Source organism: Panthera leo, chromosome F2 (assembly GCF_018350215.1).
Source record: "Panthera leo isolate Ple1 chromosome F2, P.leo_Ple1_pat1.1, whole genome shotgun sequence".
In the NCBI taxonomy this organism is placed as follows: Eukaryota; Metazoa; Chordata; class Mammalia; order Carnivora; family Felidae; genus Panthera; species Panthera leo.
In genome coordinates, this window is record NC_056695.1 from 47,020,691 (window position 1) to 47,043,482 (window position 22,792).

The window sequence follows — 22,792 nt, forward strand, 5'->3', positions numbered from 1 at the left end:
GGGCTATTCCAACCCTGTCCCCAAATATATGTGTTTGTGTGTGGGTATGTGTGGCCAAGATACATAACTATATTTTGTACAGGTACCTATATGGTGCTCTCTTTTAACCATATTTGTTTCATTCTTTCTAATTCTGAGAATATATACGTGTATCTTCCTCGGTTAGAGTATAACATCACTTGGACAAAATCCCTTCCATTAAATTCACTTTCATAATAAGAAGGTTCACAACTATAGCTTTCAAAGAATCTTAGTATTAGAAACAGGACTAGAGGGGCGCCTGGGTGGCTCAGTCGGTTGGGCGGCCGACTTCAGCTCAGGTCATGATCTCGCGGTCCGTGAGTTCGAGCCCCACGTCGGGCTCTGTGCTGACGGCTCAGAGCCTGGAGCCTGTTTCAGATTCTGTGTCTCCCTCTCTCTCTGACCTTCCCCCATTCATGCTCTGTCTCTCTCTGTCTCAAAAATAAATAAACGTTAAAAAAAAAAGAAAGAAAGAAACAGGACTAGAGGTCCCTTTGGATGTGTTCAAGCAGGCTGTAAATTCACATAAACTGAGTAATAACTCGGTCCATGTCTCTCCCCCATGGCATGTGAGGTTATTTTGTGCGATCTGGTCAGATGTGGGGACAACCTCCGTCGCCAGCACTCCCTGACCTACCCAAACAGGAACGGTCTGCTCTTCCTTACTGATTCTTTAAAGTCACACAACTTTTTAATTAAGCATGCTATAACGTTTCCAGGAAACAGATGCGGACTTACTGGCTTGTACTGTCCATGAATCACCTTTGGGACAATTGGGCTGATGTTTCTGTGACTCCTGTCTTTTGACGTTCTCATTTCCCATGCCCTGTAAGAACCCATGGCTACTCAGTTTTATCTGCAAATCTTTTCAGCGCCCTGAAAGCAAGTTTTTGGGGCCAAGAGACACAAATCTATTTTGTGCAGCACCTCTATAGATAGAGTGTTCTCTTTTAACCAGATTTGTTTCATCCTTTCTAATTCAGAGAGGTATCTTTGATGGAGAGGAACCGGAAAGGAGTTATTTGTTGACTTAAAGGTATCACGAAGAATAGAGTCCTTCTAACGTTTAAACAGGGACGGTTCTCCACCCTGGCTGTACATCAGAACCACTTTGAAAGATAAAGGCAAAACAAAACAGAAAAAAAAAAAAAAAAAAAAAAGCCTGGAACCCACCCCAGACATCCTGACTTAATTGATCTGGGCTGGGGGCCTGGACATCTGTATTTTTCTAACGTGTAGAATTGAAAATCACTGCAAATCGAACCATTAGAAAAGTTATGACTTTTTTTAAGGCTCTATTCCATAGGAAATCTTGTCTGTTGTCGCTTCAGCTGCAGCGAAGCTGTGGCAGATAAAAAGAGACCTTCAGGCTGTAAGCCCACATACCCGTGGGGGCCCTGAGCATCAGGGGTGGGGGCAGACTACTTAGCTTGGTGATTCTGAAACTCTATTTTTGGATAGAATCATCTGAGGACCATGTCTGAAATACAGATTCCTGGGGGGTGGAGCTCCATTCTGAAGTGGTTGAGGACAGAAAGAAGGCGGGGGTGGTCAGGAATCTGCATTTATTACCTGCAGGCCAAGCGATGTTGACGCTCCCGTCCACAGCCTTAGCCAGTGGCACATGCGTGGGACACCGTTCAGTATATTCACAGCAGAACTTCTCAGTGTTAGTCGTGACCCTGATGGACTGGGGACGGCTTAGAGTTCAGCAGATCCAAAGGGAAAAGCCTGATCCTGGACCACAGAAACAGATGCTGACAAAGCCATGTTTTCTGGAAGGTCCCCATCATTTCCGGGTTGATTCTTTACCAATCCCTCCCCAGCCGTGTCCTGCAATTTTTGGTCAGCTGTTGTCTTTACACCATGCCCCTCCTTTCTTAACCTTTGCCCTCTAAACACAATTTCTTTTTTTTTTTTTAATATAATTTATTGTCAAATTGGTTTCCATACATCTAAACACAATTTCTAAGTGCTGACTAGCCCCAGTTGGAAAAGCCTCAGCTTCAGGAGCCCTCCGGGTACCTCCCACCCAGGAGAGCGCTCTGTCACTGTCCCGGGGCCTCTGAGGTACCCGAGTGCCTTCTTTCATGTGACCAAACTGCCTTTCTGAGGGCTCTCTCTCTCTTATACCATGGCCCCTTTTCCTTTCTGGCCATGAAGTCCTACCCAGGGTCTCTAAACTTACCACAGTGTGCACCCCATCCAAGCGAAGCCTCCTACACCCCAGAGCTGAGCCCCATCCTGCCCTAGAGCCACGCTCTCTGCTTACCCAGGCTCTCCCTACTAGAATCTGGGCACGGTGTTTGCTCTTTTTCCCACACCCCTTTTCCACTGTTAGTCTCAATACCTTTTCTATATGAAACTGTGAACTTGCAACCATACAGGTTTCCTTTTAGGAGAAAAGTCTATCTAAATAGGCTGTCATTTTTCATTCTTCATCTCAGCGATGAAATCATCAACACGTCACAAGTTTGCCAAACGCGTGCTTTTAGTAGACCATTGTGGTAAAGGATCAGAGAACTGAACTACATGCTTAACTCCATCTTGCCTCTTTCTCGAATCAGGATTCGGAGACCATGGCCTACAGATGCTGGATCCCGTGGTCCCCAAGTTTTGTAATAACCCCCACGGCGAAATCACTTGTCACTTCACTTCTAATTTGGGGACACACACTGACCCTGTCACCCCTTATATCAGGCCTTCCATATCCCAGTCCTCACCCTGCTTCTCGGGTACCTGGGGATTCCAGGTGTTAACATCGCAAGTTCCCTTTGCCTAATACAATCTCCTAACTTGAAACCCAATATAAGAGTCCTTACCCTTTCCCATCGTTCCATGAAAATTAACAGATTCTCCAACTGCTCTGTCTCAGCCACACACACTTTCTTATGAATACCAACATTTACAGTTTCACCTGAGCTCTTTTCTCACCCTTTCAAATGTCAGCGTAAAGGCCTTTTGGTGAAATTATGGAATTTCTGGCAAGCACATTTTTCCAGATCTTCCCAGGTGGACTTTGGCTCTCACCAGAAATCCATCGTTCTGGCGTGACAGTTGCTCTCCAGGTCAACTGCTTGCCAGAAACCATCAAGAATTTGGAAAACCCTCACAAAAGGAATGACAACAGAGGACTTTTGGCTCACGACCTTTTGCGCTGTGAATAGCCGGCTGCTTGTCTGCCCTACACCTGGCAAATCTTGACTGGCAGCGTGCGGTGCGGCTGGATCTCAGGAGACCTTGTTACTTGTCGAGTGTCCGCCTTCATGTTCCCAAGGCCCGCGTGCCAACCTGGCCCTTCCTCTAGTTGCTGCTGTTGCCTGCTGAGGAAGGGGAATGCTTCTCTCTCCTGCTGCCACAGGTCTTTATCGAAGCCGTCAGAGGCTGGCCTTGCCGAAGTCCTCAGCACTCTCAGGAGCTTCCGGTTCGTCACCTCACACCTAGGTTAGAGACATCTGACTGATGCCACTCGGGACCACCTCCAAGGACTCCTACCTGCTAACACTCACCCCAACCGTCCTGATCCAGTGGGAGTGCGTGTGGACCCAGCCGTCTCTACCCAGTGGCTTCGGGCAGGTTTTGTTCTGTTTTGTTTGAGGATCTAATCGGCAAAGTGGGACAAAGACTATTAGTCCCGATGTTCTTTTTACAACTTGTCCCATTTTATTTCAAGATTTTATTTTTAAGTAATCTCTGCACCCAATACGGGGCTCGAACCTACCACCCCAAGATCAAGAGTCGGGTGCTGACTGCGCCAGCCAGGCGCCCCGAACATACTCCATTTTTAGAACACACACATATTTAAGATTCTCTGAGACTCCACAGACTCTCCTCCTCCAGTGATTAGCCCTTCCCTCAGTTTCACAAGAGAACTCTTGAGATGGGCGCTCTACCCCTGCTCTTTCCACCTTCCCAACTCCCGTTCCTTCGTTAACCCATTTATTTTTGGCTTCCCTTGTCACCACTCCAAAATGATCTTGTTAAGATCACCAATACGCCCACCTGCCGCCAAGACTTTGCTAGCTTCCTCTTCCTGGCTCTCCTCTCTGAGACACTTACCAGGGAGTGAGTGCTCCCTCCCTGAGGCACCCTCCTCTCTGAGCCGCTCGACTTGTTCCTCCCCTGGTTCTGCTCTCCTTTCTTGACTCCTCTTCCTCTACTTCATCTGACTGCTGGCTTCTGCTCAGGGCTCCTCCCCTCGAAGTGACCTTACCCAGTCCCATAGCTTTAAATACCTTCTGCATGGGGGCGCCTGAGTGGCTCAGTCGGTTGAGCGTCCGACTTCGGCTCAGGTCATGATCTCACAGTCCGTGAGTTCGAGCCCCACGTCGGGCTCTGTGCTGACAGCTCGGAGCCTGGAGCCTGCTTCCGATTCTGTGTCTCCCTCTCTCTCTGACCCTCCCCCATTCATGCTCTGTCTCTGTCTCAAAAATAAATAAACGTTAAAAAAAAAAATTTTTTTTTTTTAAATAAATACCTTCTGCATGTTTGACCACTCTGTAATTTCTATGTTCAGCCAATCCCTCCCTGAGAATCACATACGCACCTGGACCCACGTGCTTCAAGTACGACGTACTTGACATTGCCGCTGGGCTAATGGCCATCGCAAACCTGTCCAGAGGTGAGTTCTTAAATTCCTGACGTGCTGTTCCCAAAACTCTCCCCTCACCCATCTTCCCCATTAGGTCAGTTTATGGCGTCACCACCTGCCCAGCTGACCAAGCCAGAAGCCTGGCAGTGGGCTCTGATTCCTCCTTTTCTCTCATTCATAGAGAAGCCATCGGCAAGTCTTGTTGGTTCTACCTCTAAAATCTTTTCGGTCAGCCCATTCGTCTCCTGCCACCACCCAGGACCAAGTCTCCACCGCCATCTGCCAGGATTGTTGGTAGTCTCCTAATTGTCTCCCACTCCCACGCTCGCCACGTTCCAGATGATCCTCCACATGGCAGGAAGGGTGCTCCCGACAAAATACCAATCGAGTCACATCCCTCTCCTTCTCAGAACATCTTCCATTCTTCCCGCTGCATTTGAAATAAAGTCCAAAAGCATCACCACAGGTGACAAAGCGTTGCCTCATCTGGTTCCTGCCCACCTCCAAACCTCATCCCATGCCACACCATCCCGAATGTTCCCTTCACTCCAGCACACGGGGCCCTTCCAGTCCTGGAACAGGCTAGGCTCTTTCTTGCCTCTGGGCTCTGTACTTGCTGTTTCCTCAGCCTGCAAGGCCGAGGTTACCTGGCCTCCTGAGAGGAATCTGATGGCCACCTATCTAGAGAAGGGCACGCCTGTGGTACTTTGACAATACCTGTCTTCCCCGCGGACTACAAACTGCATGAAGGCAAGGACCTGTCTATCAAGCCTAGGGTTGCACCCCCAGGCCCTGATACGTGGCTGATTGGTACTGAATGATGATCCAGAGGTGGGTCTTTTGTCTACAGATTCCTAAGGACCGACCTTCATAGGCCACAGCTCCCCATAAAGGTATGCGGTTGTAGGATCTCTGGCACCCGTGAAAGTGTGCTGCTCAAATTTCCTAGGCCATGGGAACCCAGCTGACAGCCCCAGTTGTGGCCCTGTTGGATCCAGCGGTCTTCCTTCTGGGGCCACCCTCCACCCCTGCCCACCCGGCCCCCAACCACTGCCCAGCCCTCCCCTGCACAGGAGGCCTCTCTCAGGCGACTTCTGCTTAGGAACACCCCATCGGCCTGGCAGAAAGCTTTCTCAGGACTGCGTGGCAGTCTGACGCTTCTCCCCAGTTCTTCCTTTCGTATCAGTTCTCCCTTCACAGGCGTGAGAACTGCCTGGTAGTCTGGAGGCTTTCCAGGAATATTCCTACCCTCTCCCTCGGTCCTTCACAGGCATGTCCCCTACCCTGTTGCATTTCCAGTCCTGTTTTGGCATCAGTTTCCCAGGTGCCCCTTTAGAGCCTTGAAATATTGATACTATAAACCGCAGTCCAGAAAAACAAACTCTTACCTGATACTGTGTGTAAAACCATCTGCTCCCTTCCCACACCTCCTCTAGGCAAGACCTTCAACTAGAAGAGATAAAAAAAACACCACCTGTGCCCCGGAACTTCTGGTTTACCACCTAGGGTTCCAGATCACTCGAGATACATTCCAGATGTCACTTAACCTTTGTCCCCACAGGAGCTAGCAGAATAGGTAACCACTGGCTGACCCGGTCAGTTCTGGCACAACTGAGGCCCGTGCTCCAGACAGGCAGCGTTAAGTTCACACGCAGGCATCTATAAACCCCTCAGTAAATGAAGTCACCAACTACTGGCCCTTGTTTGGTTCTACTGACGTTGTCTCTGTAGCTCCTAGAAGGCTTCACTCGTGTTGTGGAGAATAAAACCTACTCTCTTGTGAGGGAGAAGCACATTTGGCTCTATAACTTGTATACGTGGCATTTCTTCACCTTCTCTGGCTGAAAAATCAATCCTTTTTGCCCTACTTCTGTGTAAGCGCCATGAACACCAATGGTCTGTTTTGTCCATCATCATGTCCCATAAAGGCCCTCGGCAATTGCTGAGCAAACTGTCCCATAGGTGCTTTCCCATTTTCTGAAACTCAGAGTAATCAAGTGACTTTCCCATTCAAGTGGCTTATCTGCCAGGGTCAGAAAAGTAGACTGCTTATTGTGTATGGTTAACATTTACTGAACACTCGCTCTAAGCATCCAGTGCTTACATCCCATTTAAGAGGTAACTAACTCTCATCATCGTCCCTACTTTGCCGATGACTACATAGGTCTGGCCAGGTTAGGTGACTTACCTAAAGTCACAAAGGGAAAAGGCAAGGCTGAAACTCAAACACAGGTGAGGTCAGAGCCCACGTTCTAAATTCTCACACCATACTGCTTCATCCCAAATGACAAGAAACGATCATTCCCCTCAACACGATCAGAACTGAAAAGAATAGACTGTTAGATCTTTGGGAGGCTAATGAAAGGTCAATAAAACATCTGGTAGCAGCAGTAAGCCACAGGGCAGAATTACATTTTGCCTTTCCTTAGAAGAAAAATAAGCGGATCTCAGTGTTAGAACAGTAGCTCAGTAAGATCAACACTGCCAGCGATCCCGTCATTGACAGAACAGCTGACACTGACACTGACTGACTCGAGGTACCCACGTCAAGACCCAATGATACATGGACCAAACAAAATGGGGCAGTGTCCTCTCAGGCTGCAATAAGAGAAGATTTGAGTAGATGGAAAAGGGAGAAGGAATAGAGGACAATACAGAAGAATTACGAGAGTTAAGCAAGCGTGTGGTTTTCCCCTGAGATTTGCCATTCCCAGTTTTGCATTTGACCATTTAACGCATACATCACATTCCTCTGTTCGGTCTTAAGGGAAAAACTGCCAAATGCTGGTTGTGGATTAATCGCTGCAGTGCCATTCAGCTCTTGTTGACACAGGGACGAACATTCGAAATACGGTATTAACAACTGGTGGGGCGCGGGCTGGTCAGTCAGGTCCTGGGCCACAGTGCTGCCGCAGGGTCTGCCAGGCCCCTATTCTGTCATCCCTTTTGTTGGTAGGGCAGAAGGAGGTTACGGAAAGCAGAGGGACAGCGTGGCTGAGGAGTGGGCATCATTTGGGATAATCGGTTAAGTTATTCCCTACTGGGTAGAAGCATCTTAATATGGTAAGTGGCAGGGCTGGTCAGACTGGTACAGCCACTAATCAGCTTTGGATACAGGTTAATTGGATCCTAATTTCAAACCTCTTGGGTGAAAACGTTTGACCCTGAACTTTTTATTTCACGTTAGATCAAGTTATGTTAATGAAGAACTAGCTTAGAATATGAAAGGCAAACCTCTGTATTTCGACATAAGCGTCACTCCGTGGTCTTGGTACGTTAAAACCATTTCCTTTGAAACTCCAAGTTTTCCTTGTAATCTATCTTCCCCCAGGGATCTGCCGGTAGTCACATCAATCCCACAACAGGAAGATTAATTCTTTTAGGCCTGTAGTTAGACTTTCGAGAACAAAACAACAAAATACCAGTAAACCTCAAGTTCTTTGCTCATGCAACCAAACACCCTTATGGAAGTGGATGTGGAGGCAAGGCCTCCCTCACGTAGGGCGTGTCCAGCCGGCTGTGGCATTTCCCTCAAGTGGCCGGCCCTTCAATTAGAGCCTTTCACAACGCGGGCCGATTAAAATCCGGTTTTATATTGAGTTGGTGAGTTTTGTAGTTAGAGCTTTCAAGGTGTTTTAAATCACAGCTGAGCAGGGTGACTCTGGTCATGAGAATTTTCCCCTTTACACAGTGCAAACAAACCATTAAAAAATAGTGGCACTTTGAATTTGGAAGCCGAAACCCAAACCAATCAAACCAAACCAACCAACAAACAAAACCAGTTTCACAGTATGGATGGAAAAGTAAGGGGCTTCTATTTCCATCTGTCTGTACGGATTGAATAATTTACCACAAAGCACGAGTTACTCTTATTATCTACAAACTAATTACCACCACCCAGACTGTAAAGAACAAGGGAAGGGAAGAAAAGCTCCAAATTAAGACAGGTATTTCCCACCGCCTATCCATTCAAAACACAAAACAGCATCAAATATTTTGAATATCTGCACCTACCCAGACCGGATGCCCTGGGCCAAAATGTATCTGCACAACCTCCTTTTCCAGGGAGTGCTGCTACCTGTCAGATGGCCAAGGGCCATGTTTGAGGGTTTTCCTTTCTACCATGTAATAGCTAGTGGTTATCCTCATTTCAGAGACGAGAACAGTGGGATTCAGAGATGTGCAGTTAGTTTACTGCTCAGAGTCACTCAGGTTCTCAATGGCAGGGATAGATTCAAATCTAAGTTCGCCCGACTGACACAGACCTAGGCGATTTCCCCCGCATCTGTGACTCTTAACTATCTTCTTCCTGCTATGATGCACATGCGATTTCACACTCGCATCTGTGACAACCAGGCATACCTAGAGTTTGTATGTGTGGTTCTCTACCTGCTGCATGTAATTCGAGCTCTTTCTCTCCCTCTGAAGAAAGCATGCTGAAATGCTACTTAAGTGGTGTTCTTGCAGGGGACAGACAGTCTTGAAACCATTCCAATTCATAAAAGAGTCTACAAGCTTTGGTACTTTACAGCAATCACTAGTTAACAGCTTGCTTTTCATAGCGTGAAAGCACACACCAGCACATCGCACACGGTCTTGGAGAACCACTGCACTACACCTCAAAGGGCTCGAAACTTTACAAAAACACTTTAACATAGATTTTAAAAATATCCTCCTTGCACCGCTAACAAGAGCTTCCGAATGGCTCCTCTGCCATTTGTCCACGCAAAACACGTTGGGACGCATGGCCTCCTTACCCACGTCAAAGGACAGCCAGGGTGGAAGCTTGTGTAGAGACCTTTAACTCCGAAATTGCACTTCTGGGAGTTTTTTTGAGAAAGTAACCACTATTACATTTGAGTTAAAAGACTAAAATAAGTCTCATAGTTTAAACTGGCCAGGAAGGATATCATAATGTCAATATATTCCTAAATAAATGAATCAATAACTTGGTATCCTCTATTTTCATGCTACCTAGAATGACTAGTATATTTTATGTCACCGAGGACTAAAACACTGAAAACGTCGGTTAAGATGCTATATTTGAATATGGCATATTTGTTTCTAAGTATTTTATGCCAACACTTTAAATATAAATTAAGCTAGTTGTGCCTAAAAAATAGACAACGCCAAGTACATTTTAAGCTCGAGCACTGGTGCCTAACTACAATCAGGTTTCCCTGGCCATCAGGGCTCCGGGCCTCTCTGAAGGAAGCCTTGACTTAGGTATGGACATTTACCATAGGACACTTCCTGGGCTTCTCAAGTCAGTGGTCTACATCTGCTTCCTTGCTACCCAGTTTCTAACCCGTCTATTTTCCCGAAACCGCATTTCCTTGACCTCAGAGCAGCACTTGGGATGACGACTGCTGCAGTTCAGAAATGCATCTAATCCACACCCTGGCACGAAGCAGGCATTCACTGAATGATGGCAGTTCACGCCTCTGACTGCCCGGCCTTTGCTCACTCTTCTCACAGGACTCCCGGAGCCCGTAGTATCCTGGTACGTTCAATGTGTCCCTGTCACCTGCTCTTTTAGTCACTGTTCCTGGCTCCTTCTCTACCCATCTTCCAAATGGCAAGGCTTTCCAAAGTTTTACACACAGCTTTTTCTTTTTACTATATACTGCCTTAGAAATAAACACCATTTCTAGGGTTTCAAAGATCACCATTATGCACATTAAGGAAAATCTCTCTCTTCAGTCTTAAGTCACAGTGTCACATTCCAAACTAAATGGGCTAACTACTCAAGAAGTGCTGCCATGTACCTTCTACCAGTCTACTTTTTCAAAGGTAGACTGAGTCTTATACTTTTTGCAGGCTTTGCGTGTTTTATATGCAGCGTGGACCCTTTATACATTTCACTTGCTTTTACTCTTTTATGGATCCATATGCATCCTTAAGTTGCTAGAAGCTCTTCAGCTTAAAAACAAATGGGAAACCAAGGTCCCAAGTTCTATGCCAAAGAACAATGGTTTCCAAAGTGAGGTGTGTGTGCATCCCCAAAGGCAAGGGAATTAAAAGCAAAAATGAACTACTGGGACCTGATGAAGATAAAAAGCTTCTGCACAGCAAAGGAAACAACCAACAAAACTAAAAGGCAACCAATGGAATGAGAAAAGATATTTGCAAATGACATATTGGACAAAGGGCTAGTATCCAAAACCTATAAAGAGCTCACCAAACTCCACACCCGAAAAACAAATAACCCAGTGACGAAATGGGCAGAAGACATGAATAGACACTACTCTAAAGAAGACATCCAGATGGCCAACAGGCACATGAAAAGATGCTCAACGTCGCTCCTCATCAGGGAAATACAAATCAAAACCACTCTCAGATATCACCTCATGCCAGTCAGAGTGACATGAACAAATGAAATGAACAAATCAGGAAACTATAGATGCTGGAGAGTATGTGGAGAAATGGGAACCCTCTTGCACTGTTGGTGGGAATGCAAATTGGTGCAGCCACTCTGTGGAGGTTCCTCAGAAAATTAAAAATAGAGCTACCCTATGACCCAGCAATAGCACTGCTAGGAATTTACCCAAGGGCTACAGGAGTACTGATGCATAGGGGCACTTGTACCCCAATGTTTATAGCAGCACTCTCAACAACAGCCAAATTATGGAAAGAGCCTAAATGTCCATCAACTGATGAATGGATAAACAAAAATTGTGGTTTATAGACACAATGGAGTACTACGTGGCAACAAGAATGAAATATGGCCCTTTGTAGCAACATGGATGGAACTGGAGAGTGTTATGCTAAGTGAAATAAGCCATACAGAGAAAGACAGATACCATATGGCTTCACTCTTATGTGGATCCTGAGAAACTTAACAGAAACCCATGGGGGAGGGGAAGGAAAAAAAAAAAAAAAGAGGTTTGAGTGGGAGAGAGCCAAAGCATAAGAGACTCTTAAAAACTGAGAACTGAGGGTTGATGGGGGGTGGGAGGGAGGGGAGGGTGGGTGATGGGTATTGAGGAGGGCACCTTTTGGGATGAGCACTGGGTGTTGTATGGAAACCAATTTGACAATAAACTTCATATATTGAAAAAAAAAAAAGTGAGGTGTGTGTGTTCCAGCTACTAATACGATTCAGTGGGATGTTGGAAAAAAATTATTAAAATGTTCTTTCTAAAACCACAGCGAGATACCACCTCACACCAGTCAGAATGGCTAAAATAAACAACTCAGGCAACAACAGATGTTGGTGAGGATGCGGAGTAAGAGGATCTCTTTTGCATTGTTGGTGGGAATGCAAGCTGGTGCAGCCACTCTGGGAAACAGTATGGAGGTTCCTTGAAAAATTAAAAACAGAACTAACCTACGACCCAGCAATTGCACTACTATGTATTTCTCCAAGGGATACAGGTTTCGAAGGGGCACACATACCCCAATGTTTATAGCAGCACTACCAACAATAGCCAAAGTATGGAAAGAGCCCAATTGTCCACCAACGGATGAATGGATAAAGGTGTGGTATATATATACAATGGAGTATTACTCGGCAATCAAAAAGAATGAAATCTTGCCATTTGCAACTACGTGGATGGAACTAGAGGGTATTAAGCTAAGCGAAATTAGCCAGTCTGAGAAAGACAAGTATCGTTATGACTTCACTCATATGAGGACTTTAACATACCAAGCAGATGAACACAAGGGAAGGGAAGCAAAAATAATATAAAAGCAAGGAGGGGGACAAAACATAAGAGACTCTTAAGTACAGAGAACAAACTGAGGGTTGCGGGAGGGGTTGTGGATGAGGGGATGAGCTTAAATGGGTAAGGGGCATTAGGGAGGATACTTGTTGGGATGAGCACTGGGTATTATATGTAGGGGATGAATCACTGGAATCTACTCCTGAAATCATTTTAGCACTACATGCTAACTTGGATATAAATTAAAAAATAAGTAAATTTAAAAAATGATTAAGATTGTAAATTTTATGTCATGTGTCTTTTACCACAATTAAAAAACAGAAAAGAAAAAGAATTTTTTCATCTCATCCTAATTTAAGGTCTATTTTTGTGTTGCGTTATAATTATAATGAACACACATGTATATAATTGATAAATACATTAGTAGTGTATATTCAAGAATTTTTAAAAATATTTATGTACTTTTTGGGAGAGCACAAGCAGGGGAGTGGTAGAGACGGGGGCAGAGGATCTGAAGCAGACTCTATGCTGACAGGCTGACAGCAGAGAGCCTGACGTGAGGCTCGAACTCACAAACTGTGAGATCATGACCTGAGCTGAAGTTGGATGCTCAAGTGACTGAGCCACCCAGGTGCCCCAGTCAAGAATTTTTTTACTCACATAATTTTATAATTGAAATTTGGAGTCCACAGACATGAAGAATAGTCCTGACTTAAACTATATATATATTATTATATACCATTCACCAGGTGACAAAAATAAGCATTTTTTTTAAAAAGTTTACTTATTTTGAGAGAGTGAGTGAGTGGGGAAAGGAAGGAGAGAGAGGGAGAGAAAGAATCCCAAGCAGGCTCCACATCTTCAGTGCGGAGCCCGATGTGGGGCTTGAACTCATGAACCATGAGATCATGACCTGAGCCAAATTCAAGAGCTGGACACTTAACCTACCCAGGTGCCCCCGAAAGAAGCACTTCTAAACTAAGTTTGAGATCTAAGAGCCTATTAAAATACTGAACACAAATATACCCTATAGTTGGATGTACATGTCAAGCCCAAATGTGATAAAGACATACGGACACCTATCCTGACTCAACATTCTCCCCATGTAAAGCTTATAAACATCTGAGAAAGATGAGAACAAATTAAAGATCAAGTGGTTTTTATGTTAAAATACGTCAATGTAAGAGTAGTTCTTCCCACTACTTTTTCTATTTCTCTCTTGACAAAACTTGCTCAAAGTACAGAACTACCTACATAGCTCCTGCACTGTGCATGCCCTGGTATCATAGGATTATTGAATGAGAAGGGATCTTGGAATTGACTTACTTTACCTCCCTCCACGTGCTAGAAAGCCCTGCTGCGCTGTCCCAGACATGATCAGACAGACAGCTGCCTTGCTAAGAACTTGAGGGAAGGGAAGCTCAGTCCATAACCAGTCATTCTGCTCCTGGGCCAGATCCAGCATTGTGACGACGCTTCTTACAGTCAGGTAATGACTTCCATGATCTTCCAGACCAGCCCCTAGAACAATCAACAACTTTCCAAGTGTCTCCCTTGCAAACATAGCTTCAAGTCTACTCAACATACTAAACCTCTTCTCCCACCGAATGGAATTTAGCCAAGCACTGTTCCATTTGAAAACAACGAAAACAAAGACACCAAGAATCAAACACCAATTTCACATGAAAACTGGCTATTAATGAATGAAGAACACTGTGTGTAATTATGTGTATTTTCCTAAAGTAAGGCTGCATTCCCACCTTTTAAAGCAAGGAAATCCTATTTGAATCAAAATATGACTCAAAATGTGCCTATAACAAACACATTGGCCCTCACATCAAAAAAAAAAAAAAAAAAAAAAAAAAAAAAAAAGAGAAAGAAAATAAAAGACAGATTTCTGTCCATATTTTAGGCTCATACAATACGATTTTTATTAATCCTAATTGGACTTAACGTTTATTCCATTTAAACTAATTCTTGTTGGTGTCACTTTAGTGTTTCAGCCTAAAATCTTGCCGAACTGTAATTCTCTACTGGCTTCCCTCCATATTTTGTGGTACCTGCAAACTGCTACTACACACACACACACACACACACACACACTTTAAACTGAACAAGACAGAGGTTTATGGAAGTTGATAGTTTGACAACATCTATTAAACGTATCAGTACAGAAGTCCAAAATTAGCTTGAGTCCACTTATATTACATTCTCTGCCCTGCTGAAATTAAGATGTATTATCAAGCTGTCCCTTGACTTCATGTTTTGTGTGCATTTCAAAAAAGAAAAACTACTTTGAAAACCATGAAGTATTCCACCTGTATGGCACTGCCTGTAACAAGCATTCGGTATGACTTTAGGAATCTAAAAAAAGGAAATCCAAAAAATTTTAAAAGTAATCCACAAAAGCAACAAGAACGACTTCTTACAATTCAGGGAATATTCCACTTAAAGGTAATGGACAGTTGCATACTCCATCATAAACATTCAAGTAGGCACATAACGAGACAATTCCTGGTTCCTAAGAATCCTAAATAGGGACAGTATACATCAAGCTGGAAAAATAAAAGACTATTCCAAGTGGCTGAGAGCTAGAAAGAGTGATCCTAGGAGACTGGAGAGCTAGAAAGAGTGATCCTAGGCGTCAGGAAAAGTTAGAGTTAGGACTTGAAAGAATGGAAGAGAAAGATGGCACACTAGTTAAGAGGCAGAAAAATCATGTGGACGCAGGGAAAGGGTAGTGAGAGTTACTCAAGGAACAGCATGGGATCAGACAGGGCAGCAGAAGGGGCTGGCAGGAAGTGCACAGTGACCAGACTGCAGACGACTGGTCAGTCCCACAGCACGGGGGTATATTCATGTGGTGGGAACACCCGACAGCTTCAGAGGCGGGGATGTGGCTTGAACTGTGCTTCCAGAGAGGTTCTTATTGCAGGGAAAGTAAATGTAGTTGGGGGAAGAGATTAGAAAGCTACACACAAAAACCAGTGCAGGTGAGGAAAAGGGGATCCACAATTAAAAGCTAATGCACGCAATTAATTACCTAGAGACTATGAGAAAATTTAAAATCCTGTCCTTTCTTTGATATCCTCTTTTGTGCTTTATGAAAATCAAGACGGATTACCTATCTATATTTTTTAGAATAGCTTCTCATTGGTATTACTTTCCTAGAATGACAGTGCTTCAGGGGCGCCTGGGTGGCTCAGTCGGTTAAGCGTCTGACTTTGGTTCAGGTCATGTTCTCACAGTCTGCGAATTCGAGCCCCCCATCGGGCTCTGTGTGGACAGCTCAGAGCCTAGAGCCTGCTTCAGATTCTGTGTCTCCCTCTCTCTGCCCCTCCCGGCTCATACTCTGTGTCTCACTCTGTCTCTCAAAAAATGAATAAATGTTAAAAAAAAAAAAAAAAATTAAGAATGACAGTGCTTCAGACTTACTGACAAACTGCAAATTCCTACAGCCTTCTGAGTTGTGATTGACCAGGGCCAAGTGAAGACCCAGGGAAATCCTGTTCCCCTTCAGGGCTCCATCATATTGGGTTTGTTTCCCTTTTACAAAATACATAGCAAGTAAATAGACATTGCTGAGGTAGTGCTCTCCAACACCCACTCCTTTTTACTGCTTTTCAGAAACCTAGAAACTTTTCAGAAAAATATCAGCAGTTGACTTGAACCCTGAAGAATGGGTTGCATTTCCACAGGAAGAGACTGGAGTTAGAGGGAAAAAAAGCTATTTCAGTAAGAAAAAACACAAGCAGAAATGGGAAAAAATAAGAAGGGCGTGTGTGAGACATATTACGTACTAACTTTTAGCAGAAGAAAGATAGTGGGAAGAGAGCTAAGTTCTTGAGCACCAACTGACTGCGTAAGAACTTGTATGTCATTTCCTCTTTAAATTAGAACCATCCTTTGAGGTAGAGATTGGGTTCTGTGTTTCCTAATGTGACAAGATATGGTAGCTCGGAAGGGTGAAGTAACCTGTCCACATTCACTCAGCTGGGAAAAAGCAGAGGCGAATTTGAACCTTAATGCTGCCATTTTTCTTACTGGTCATTCAACTACCACCTTAAATGTTTTACAACCTCCTATCCTAGTTGAGAAACCGTTCCTATTAGAAATATTCCTGGCTATTCAAAACAAGACTTAAATACAATCTCTTTTGTTACTATGAAAATCCATATACATATACAGAAATATGAAATAACAGAACTTAACAAAATGCAGATCAGAAATAAGCTCTAGAAACATGAAAGGTTGTTTTCTTACTGCAACTTCCTGAATTGACCTAATGTACAAACTTACTGGAATCTAAAAACATAAGAAAAAACACCGACTATAGCAAATCTACTGCATGGATCATTAAACAGCCACAAAAATGGCTTATACAAACTTTGTAACATGAAAAGACCCCACCTGTTATAATATTAAGTGACATGGAAAACATAATGTACAAAAAGCAACTACAAAAAACCCAACTTTACTATATTCTTCCAATTTCTGTACGCACTGAAGATGTTATTTTTGTAATGAGCAGAACACAAAAAGGATCATGTAGAGATACACTGTAGTCTGGGACCATTTAGGGCCAAGCAAACATCTCAAAATACAGCTCTTTGGGCCCAGCTGTATCATTGCATTATAGCAGAACAAAATTTTTGCCTGTAAATCTGCATACATAATGAACCTGAATAATCAAGAGTGAAACCACAGAGAGTATACTGTTAAAAAAAAAAAGTCCAAAAAGTTGTAAAAAGATCTCTATTAAAAATAAAAAGCACCAACAGAATATTTGGTAAATATGACTCTTCCTACCATCATGTCACCCTCCTGCCCCCAAACCCTGAAAGTGTCCTGACAGCGTTGGGAGTAATTTGAACTATTTATTATGATGTGCACACATTGCAGTCTGGCCCCATTCTAATGACTGCTCCCTACTCCCACCCATGGGCTCAAAGGCTCTCATTCTCAAGCCTTATGCTCTGGCTGGCCTACTCACTTTCTTTCAAAGAAACTTTATGTACTTAAACTGAGCTTTTGCTCACTCAGCCACCCTCATTTGGACTCCCCCCATTTACTCCCACTCCTCCCCAGCTGACTCCCCGCCTTCCAGGCACAAATCAACCTCTCTAACCCACAAGTCTTCTCCCTTGTATATATTCCTGTAGAAGTTATTATTTATAAAACCCACCACTTAACCCCATAGCCTAAAATTATGTAAAATGCATTTTAATTTCTAAAGATAAAGGACCTTTGTTTTTTTTTTTTTTGATCTTTGCTTATTTCTTTCATGATAATGAATTACTTCTATATTATGCTTTACAGTTTATAAAGCAATTTCACATGTATTATTCTCAATGAATATCCTGGTGACTTAAAACAACCTCCTATCTAGTGGCCACATCTTGGTCTTTATTTATTTTTAAAGTTTATTTCTTTATTTTGAGAGAGTGCGAGCAGGCTCAGTGCAGAGCCTGATGCCGGGATTGATCCCACTGTTAGATCATGACCTGGGCTGAAATCAAAGTTGGACACTTTATCAACTGAGCCACTCAGGTGCCCCCAGATCTCGGTTTTTAAACACCATTCTCTAATAAAAGGACTCAGGACTCTGGAGAAATGGCTCATTTGAGGACCAGGGCAGAGAAAATACAAGATGAGCATGCAATTCTTATAGTAAAAAGTAAGGAAATGATCAAAAAAAGAGGGGGCATATGAAAGGGATACAGGTGCCAATCTGAAAGAGCTCTCACTGGCCAAAGCTGAACTAATTTGAATAACAAAATAAACAATATCAAGAGTGCATATGGATAAATAACAGGAAAAACAAATCTTCCATATAGAAGAATTCCAAATAATACACATAGATACTCCCTTCCAGGAGGTGGAGCCAAATCCCCACTCACCTTAAGTTAAGGGCTGGACTTTGAAAAAAGGGGGAATAAAAAAAAATGTTACTTTCCAGTGGAGAAACCTAGCAGACAGCACCTTCACCAAACCATGAAGGCTAACATCACCCATGATGTCATGTGGGGGTCATCTTCCCCCAGGATGCAACGAGAAGGGCACTTTATCTGTGGTCTTCCTCACTAAAACCTGGTACCCTAATGCAATCGTGAGAAAAACAAATCCAAACCGGGAACATTATACAACATGCTGCCACACACCTCAAGTGTCAAGGTCATGAAAAACAAAGAGAAGACTGAGAATCCATTGTAGACCACAAGAGACCAAGGAGGAATGCCAACTAAGTGCAATGTGGTATTCTGGACTGGATCTTTTAAGAAAAAAAAAAAAAAAAAAAAAAAAAAAATTAATAGACAAACTGGTAATGGTAATATAAATGGTAAAATACTGATGCTGGTTTCTTAGTTGTGATAAACACACCACAGTAATGTTTAAGATTGTTAACAGTAGGATAAACTGATACTGGGCACGGGGATATGAGAATGCCTTTATACTACACCTTTAAAACTTCCTGTATCAAAAATCACAAGCTTTGCCTCAAGTGTTCACTGCTATTATTAGCCCAGGGGACACCTAACCTGCAGCCAGGACTGCAGGTCTCCCTTCCCTCCTCAGTAAAAATGTTCTGTACTAAGCGGCAGTACCTCTAATCCCAACTGGACAGTTTCCCTAAGTCCTTTGGGTGAAAAGATGATCAGAAAATAAGTCTGTGGGGCGCCTGGGTGGCCCAGTCGGTTAAGTGTCCGACTTCGGCTCAGGTCGTGATCTCGCGGTTCATGGATTCAAGCCCTGCGTCGGGCTCTGGGCTGACAGTGCAGAACCTGGAGCCTGTTTCGGATTCTGTGTCTCCCTCTCTCTCTGCCCCTCCCTTGCTCGTGCTGTGTCTCTCTCTCAAAAAGAAACACTAAAAAAAAATAAAGAAAGTCTGAACAACTCAGCACAAACAATATTAAGTTCATATGAATGCTTGTGAATAAAGGCATTTCAAGGTTTTGGAATCTAGTTCATTTGACCAGATATTTAAGTCTCAGTAGGATTTAAAAAACCAACCAACCAACAACCAACAAACTTAAATAAAAATAGATGGAAAGACTTTAAAAGACAAAACCTAAGCAGTATGGGTGCCATAAGGTTTTTAAAAAAATGTACATTAAAAAAACCTTTTTTTTGATGTTTATTTATGCTTGAGAGACAGAGTGCGAGCGGGGGAGGGGCAGAGAGAGAAGAAGACACAGAATCCAAAGCAGGCTCCAGGCTCCAAGCTGTCAGCACAGAGCCTGATGCAGGGCTCGAACTCATGGACCGCAAGATCATGACCTGAGCCAAAGTCGGACACTCGACCGAGGTACCCCAAAAATGTACATTTTTAAAAAAAAAGACCTTGGTTGTTTGACAAGTGACCAATGAACTGCTCAACATGTGTAAGTAAAAGGAGGTAATATTAAGATTTATAATGAAGAACCTTAATATCTAGTTTAAATTTGATATTTAGTACTAAATCAATATTTAAACCAAGACTATCTTTGGCAAACCAGGATGCATGGTCACCCTAACTGTAAATCTAATTTTGAGAAACACCGTTATATTCTTGTAGAGGAAATATTATGATGGCCTACTTACTAATTAAAATTTTAATAATACGGAATCCAAAAAGCAAGTCACACTTAGAATTTTATAAGACTGAAGACAGTGACAAAGTAAGGTACTTATCTGGTCTACAAAAACCTAAGCTTACTAATGATATCACCTATAAAAACAATGATGGTGTATACATAAAAAATGATGAGAAAGTAATAGGATTTTAACATAATTACTTCACATTGCAGATATGCCCATATGGACACAAATGATTAAAGTCTGGCTCCATACATGCAGATTTTAAATTTGGAGCCCTACTATGTACAAAAAATTGGAGAATGCCTATTCAAAACCAAAAATTAAAAAATCCAAAAAGATGGTAACTCAGTAAAAAGCTTACCCAAAGAACATTTAAAATAGAAGACATTTCAGTTCAATATGGTAATCTGCAACTAATGACAGGTTGAACTTTCATTAATAAAACATCAATTTTCTCAATAAAGTATATAGATGTTTTATTAAATCTATACATAGGAAGGGCTAAGGTTTTTCTGAAACATTTACAACAGATAAAATTAGGGAAGCCTGAAAGATTCCAGTAAACACAACCCCTAGTGTTAATCTTCATTTCTATACACTCAAAAAAGTATATGTCTGACTAAAATCAAACCAAACCAAAAACTCCCCAAAATGAAAATTCTAGCACAAATAAATTATTCAGATTAAATTTAAATATGGTATTTTAGTTATAGTTTGGGCTGTGGCTATCACTGTATTTTAGAAAAAGGCTTTGATATTAACTGCATTTTAAAACAGAGCATATTCCACATACTAATAAAAATGAAACACAAGAATTCTTTTCGCCAAAATATTAACATTGGAAATTCTATTTTATTCATGCTACATATAGCTCAAGTTTGCATTATGATGTGATTAACTAGCTATGCAGTAGCCTTAATATAAAACCAAAGTGTTATCTCAAATTGGAGTCTGTGTCCTAAAGGACTTACCCATTCAATTTATTGACCTAAACATTTTTCACTTGAGTATTATTTTTATATTAATAGCCAATTACTTCTCCCTTCCAACAACTTACACTTAACTCTATACAGGAAGGCTTCAGAATGACAACCTTTTCCTTTTCCCTTGTTAAGTATTCTGTACACCTAAAATAGACCGAACTTCAGGAAAAACAATGAGAAATGAAAGAAATCTCTTGCTGCCTTTGGAATGACTGAGCTCTACACTTAAGAGGCAACTCTGAGTTGAGAAATTAAAAAAAAAAAAAAAAAATGGGAAGAGGCAATATAAAAATCTCCTAGAATGTAGAAGAAATTAGACTAGTTTAGTTTTCTTTAATATCTTCTTTAATAAGACATTACAGCACACAACTGAGCCCCCAGTGTGTCAGTTAAACATGGGGATGTAGATCCATATGAAGTAGAATGAAACAAATTTAACCTTAACCCCATTCCTTTTGGCAATTAGTGGAAATACAGAATACAAACGGACCAATTCTCTCTCAGTGTCTCAGATTTTATAAAGTCTTTGAAGACACCATAAGTTTTATAATGAACTTTGCTGTGGTCTGTTATAGAATCTTCAAATTAAATAATGAGGATGCTTAAGAATTTTAATTTTCCCCTTAGAGCAAATTTAACTCAAACATAATAAAGAAGGGATAATCCTAATAATCCTTACATGAAGTATGAGAATCAATGTCTTATGCAAGACCAATGCAGCTATTTTCCTTCACTGAGATATAAAGTTAAATATGGTGTCTTCAGCTGCTTATAAAAAAGGGTTAAAGACAAGAACAAAAAGCTTTTATTCTGAATTACAGCCAGTAAAACAAATGAAAAAAAAAATAAAACCAAAACTTGTGAATGGTTTTTAAATGATTTGTTACTAAATGTAAACATACATATGGTCAAAGCACTTTTAAAAACCTTTAAATTGTAATTTAACCAGAACTTCTGTAATACCCACCACAAGCAATCAGGCAAATTCTAATGTTCTGGTAACCAACATATTAGGAAATAACAGATATTAAATCTGAACTTAGGAAATTACACGGAAAAAAAAGACTATTTTAAAGTAAGAACGTAACAGAAGTTGCTAAGAAACTATCACCACTGAAGCTTTTCCTCGTAAATATCTTATTTTAAACTTACAGTGAAGTCAAACAAGGTGGGCAGAATACGCACAGCTATGAAACAAATGCAGTGATGAATTACAGCAGAAAGAGGGAACGCGCTTTGTGACCCACAGGATCAGATTCGTGGCTCTAAGCAATTACCAGTAAATAGTTGAGTGTTCTTCCTATTATATTAACTTCAAATTTTAAACCGAGTTAAAGCAGTTTCACTAGTAAAGCTGATAGCTGACAAAAGCAAATTAGGAGGACCCTAAAATTAGTCTTCCTTAACTGGATGGGATATACCTCATCCATCGGAACCAACCCACTTCCCCATCCTTAGAGCCAACAGAATGTGGACATTGGCCCATTTTAATACTTTTCTAGTTCAGACAAATCATACTGTACAGTCTTTGATTTCAGGAACCAGTACAAAGTAAACTTCTAAAACCAACCATTCACTTACAAACGAAAGGAGGGAGAAGGTTCTGGGAATTAACCCAGCAGCAAGTCATTCCAATCTTCCTATTAAGGAAAACCACTCATAAAATTGGCCAAATTACTAATAAATTCCATCAAATGTGGAGTTGTAATCTCAAATTAATGAACTTGAAGAACTGTGAAAGAATCCATAGGTGTAACTTATATAAGACAGATCTTTACCAGTTCACACGTGATCCATCAGGTTTGCATTAAACGAAAGCTGGATTATTTCGCTACGGCATATACTTCAGAACCTATTCTTTCAGAAGGGCTCACTGAAAATCCAACCACATTAGGAATTTGTCAGTTATCTAGAGGGTATACCTGGCTGGCAGCTACAGCCAGGTCACACAGCAG

At 42.2% G+C, this 22,792-nt stretch overlaps 1 long non-coding RNA gene across 7 annotated transcripts; it reads right to left on the reverse strand.

The window, feature by feature from the left end:
• Positions 1 to 471: 471 nt before the first annotated feature.
• On the reverse strand, positions 472 to 10,654 carry LOC122210829. Of its 7 annotated transcripts, XR_006198296.1 has the most exons (5): positions 6,801 to 10,654; positions 6,001 to 6,061; positions 4,825 to 5,042; positions 1,594 to 3,622; positions 472 to 847 (listed from the first exon to the last, which is right to left on the reverse strand). It is a non-coding gene; the product is annotated as an uncharacterized LOC122210829 (long non-coding RNA). The 7 variants fall into 7 exon arrangements; XR_006198293.1 differs by having other exon boundaries at positions 4,825 to 6,934; positions 7,847 to 10,654; XR_006198294.1 differs by having other exon boundaries at positions 4,825 to 6,061.
• Between the last annotated feature and the right edge of the window lie 12,138 nt (positions 10,655 to 22,792).